Below are 5100 nucleotides of genomic sequence, written 5' to 3' on the forward strand. Positions count from 1 at the left end.
CTGAAATCGACATTTTGAATGGGATATGAGAAATTTAATCAGTATAATTTGCTTATAATGACTTGACACTTGACAGGACAAATAGGCACCACACATGCATTTTTTCTTTCCCCCTCATGTTCCTCTCTTTGTAAATACCCCCCCCCCCCAACTCATCATTTAAACTACATGCAAGCATATAGATTGTGTGCACGGGGGTTGCAACGATTTTCAAGCTTTAAGCTTATGTTGCAATTCCTTGGCGTGTTCGTTACCTTGAATAATGTAGCTCTCTTAGAGTTGTATACTATTTCTGTAACTGCTACTTATCAGTGTATACTTATCGTATATATTCTGTCTTGGCTATATGAGATGTACTTGCATACATTTTGTATGCACTCCTTATTTTGTGAACACGCATGAAATCTTGAATAAATAAAAAATAAATAAATGCAGGTACTTCGCAGCTGTAACGCAGGTCCTTCGCAGTCCCCGTATACGGCCAAAATAATGACATTGTGTGGGACTTCTGACATTCCTTTAGAGGGATTCTTTCACCGAGTTGTCAGCCCTCACTCGCCACCAGCGCGCCTGACACGCAGGTCACACTGAAGCAGAACGAAGGTAGCACGGGTCCAGCAGGTAAGACGCTTGGGAAGCATGCCCAAATCCTTGTCCGCCTTCAGAAATTGTCCTGTGTGCTTGAAAATCCCAACACGCAATGGGAGCCCGCCTAGCGTGACCGTGAGGTGTGACACGGCCTAAACTTGGCTGCTGGTGAATAGGACTTGCGTGACGGTTGAGCATCTCAATTTTAAAGCACAAAATCCTTTTCTTTTGGATTTTGTTATCATTTGTAATAGATTTCGGAACTTCAGTCCTGTTCAAATAAACACTAAACAAAAAGTAAGTTCCCCCTAAAACAAACATCAATATTTTATGAATCAGGAACCTTTGAGGAAATCTGAATACATGAACATGTAGCTGTAGTTCTCGGCTACCTTTCATGTGAAATTCAGTGGATATCACTGGGTCACGCTTGAGTGAGCATGACTTAAAGTCAAAATGGTCACTTTTTGAAGTTCACAAGCCCAATTTTGCAACTTTGATTTGGTGATATCGGAACGAATTTCAATTTTCCAGGATAAAAAGGCATGCAACGTATAATTTATGTGCTTCTTATCGTACAATGTGACTTGCGCACAAAATTTTACGGTTGAGTGAACACGGGGTGAAAATTACCAAAATGGCCGATTTGACATGTTTCTCGTAGTAATTTCTATCAATTGAGATTGAATTCGGGTGTTGAACAGTTTTTACACACAATTCACGTAATTTCACGGTTGAATGAGCACATTAAAAACAAAGAAAAATAACAATTTAAATTGTGCAATAAGAATTGCGATAATTTTGCGCACTGAAATCCATTGTTTTAATGCTTTTTGTATTGTGTTTAATACCCCTGTGCATACAGTGATCACCTGACATTTTAGTCACGCTTCAATGAGCATGTGGGGCTGGAAAACCCTTTTTTGCCCTATATAATAAGAAATATTGTTTTTATGTTTTAGTCGATATGTTGGGAAATTACTCTGATTTCAATGAAAAAGATAACATTTCGATAAAAAATGACATTGTGACATGCTTCAGTGAGCACATAAGATGAGCAAAGTGTGCAGGTCAAAACAATTTTCGTGGCTGAAATTCCCATAAGATTTACATTTGGTTGGTTTTGAAGACGTGTTCAGCGGTGTTAGTGGATAGAGCCTAAAAAGTGAGTGCAGATGCTCCCCAATCTGTGTTATATAGCCATAACGATCGCATAATAGTCAACCAACATTCTAAGCAACTATCATCACCATCACAATCATCAACACCACATGAACAACAAAGGCCACTACATGTTTCTCACCACAATCAATATCTGTCTCCAGACTCTCAGTGCATATTTGCAGCACGGGAGGATATTGATGTTGAACAAAAGTGAAATTTGGCACCATGTCAATGATTAATTGCATTTATTTTCCCTTTCAATTAATGCGTGACTTCATGACTTTACAAAGAACTTGCCAAAATTAGTATTCAGTAGCGAGAACAAAGGCCCGAAGATTTAATTTGCATAATTTCTCACCTCTGCTCCAACAAGGGGATTTCATCAAAGTAAAGGCAGACCAATTTCCCCACGAATACTTCAATATTTAATCAAAGGTAGCCATGAATTATAAGGAGGGTTTCCGGCACCATGTACCCTTTGACGTGTAAAATCTTGAAGGAATGCCAAAGATCACTGAGACATTTATATCGGTCCTAAACGCAATAATGAAATGTTTTTCAGTTGATTTTAAATGCAGAAGATCAATGCAACACCTGCTGGATGGTTGTAATAAGATAAATCATTGTTTCATAATGTTGTCATTCAACCGTAAAATAAACCACATTGCATGCAAAAGCCATTGTTAGCTTTCAAAAGCATAGATTCCTCTTCTTCACATGAACTTACCATGGGGATTATGGCCAAACTGCCAATTTTTCATTATGTAGGTTAAAAAAAAGGGTTTCCAGCTTCACGTGCTTATTGAAGCGTGACTGAAATGTCAGGTGGTCACTGATATGCGTTTGGGTATTAGCACAATATAAAAAAGCATCATACAGTTGATTTTAGTGGGCAAAATTATCGCAATTTTGACAGCACAATTTAAATTGTTATTTTTCTTTGTTTTTAATGTGCTCATTCAACCGTGAAATTACGTGAATTGTGTGTAAAAACTGTTCAACACCCGAATTCAATCTCAATTGATGGAAATTAGCACGAGATACATATCAAATCGGCCATTTTGGTAATTTTCACACCGTGTTCACTCAACCGTGAAATTTTGTGCACAAGTCACATAGTATATACGATAAGAAGCACATAAATTATACGTTGCATGCATTTTTATCCTGGAAAATTGAAATTCGTTCCGATATCACCAAATCAAAGTTGCAAGATTGGGCTTGTGAACTTCAAAAAGTGACCATTTTGACTTTAAGTCATGCTCACTCAAGCGTGACCCAGTGATATCCACTGAATTTCACATGAAAGGTAGCCGAGAACTACAGCTACATGAACCTGTATTCAGATTTCCTCAAAGGTTCCTGATTCATAAAATATTGATGTTTGTTTTAGGGGGAACTTAGTTTTTGTTTAGTGTTTAGTTTGTATGATAGAAATAGACTTAAATTCTTAAATTCAGTTGTGTGTCATTATGTGGACTTTCATAGTGAATTTAGCCATTCAGATTCACATTATTCCTAAAAATAATTTAATGTTCTTGTATACCTTTTTGATTAAGATTTTCAAAAATTTCCGCAAAGGTGTGCACTAGATCTTTGGAAATCGCATCAAAAAATGTAAAAATATATACCCTGGCATAGCAGGGGCCACCCCCCCCCCCCCCTCCCTTGTATGTGCTTACAGCATGCTTACGACTCGTGTGTATAATCAATGAGGTTCAAAAGATGGAGTTCCTACTGACTGTTTATGCAAAAAGCTGTCAGTTTCCTATACGGATGCACAAAAGATTTCCACAGGTACAGTTGAGCCTTGATGATCAGGGTCCGACACTGCCGACTCTAGCTTCGAGTAATCTGAAGGTTCCTTTCGATCGCTACCATTATGTGTGATTTTGTTTTTCGGTTTTTTTTTTTTTTAATTTGTTTAAATTTCAACTACCATCTATACTACTGATAAAGTGTCTGTGACAAAATAGACTCTGTCCTGAAATATGTGCAGAAGTGTAAACCTGAGTTGTATCTTATAAGAATGTTAGAAACGGTACCGTCGCTGCATGGAAAGCCAATTTTATTTTTTTTTTTCACCTCCGACAACTGAAGCGATATAGTATGATCTCCAAGTATATTTCTTTATCAATTGAATAACTTATGCCAGATTTGAGTAAAGACATGTGAAGCCGAGTAAGTTTGACTTCATTCGATCATGCTCGTGTCTGTACCAGGTCCTGTGCGTATACCTCTCATAAGGAAGGCACATCTGTCACAGTATGCCTCACGAATGCCCAGGAATTCACAAGTTTAAAGATACGTACGCTTTCCTTTGGTGATTGATGTTGTTTTAGCTCAGTTTACGCCTATGTACGCTATGTAATATTGCTTTGTTTTTCATAGTCTAGTTATTCATTAGCGATCAAACACAAGACATGTAAATCACTGCAGCTTTTGTGACCATCAAATATTTTTATTTGTGAGTAGATCCAGTTTAGCATTTCCGTCATATTTTTTAGTCGCGGCATCAAACCTGCATGGGAACAGACTCTTAATTGTATCTCCATCTCTTGAATTACCTCCTTTGTTTAATTCATCTCCGAGCCATATATTTCTGGGTATACGTGCTTATATAAAATGGTCATGCACACTATTTGATGCATGCACACATTTGTTGTTTTTTATTGACGTTTTGTAGGCCCTACAAGGCATAAGAAGAAAAGACATGCAAAAAGATACATGAATGCAGACAATATGCAACGTCATTAGAAAACATAGCGTGGATTAGTTTCCCTTTGAGGCTGGGGGTTATCTCATAGAACTTAAAGTAATGGCTGAGGTTCAATGATAATACAACCTGTTCAATGGAAAAAGACCCTTACTTGAGGTGCCTTCTTCTGTTAATAAACGGGACGGATTACCAGACTTTACCGAAGTGGTATCAGAGTTAGCCCATTTGCATGACATGATGTGTATAAAAGGTCAATAGACACCCAACAGGCAAACGGGTGTTTCTGGAGACCGAGAGCAGTAAAAATCAATTTAGATAAGGGTCACATGAATAATCATCACAGATGCTAATCTCGGTGAAATTCATGCCCGGTGGTAAAAAGACCTTTTCTACCCCGTTCATGCGCAAACTCCCCAATACGAACTGATTTATTCATCCTGCTTGCTCAGCGTCACTAAATTGGTCTGCATAGTGATAGTATTATAACGAATGAAATTAATCAAAATAAAGATACTTACCACTTGTCACTTGCGTAATAAGCATGGACCTACTGGACACACATCATGGTCGGTGCCACGTCTTCAAAATGTTGGGGCACTTCTGAGTTTCATGAGCTAACAAGCAAGCAA

This window comes from Diadema setosum, chromosome 4 (genome assembly GCF_964275005.1).
Source record: "Diadema setosum chromosome 4, eeDiaSeto1, whole genome shotgun sequence".
Classification (NCBI taxonomy): Eukaryota; Metazoa; Echinodermata; class Echinoidea; order Diadematoida; family Diadematidae; genus Diadema; species Diadema setosum.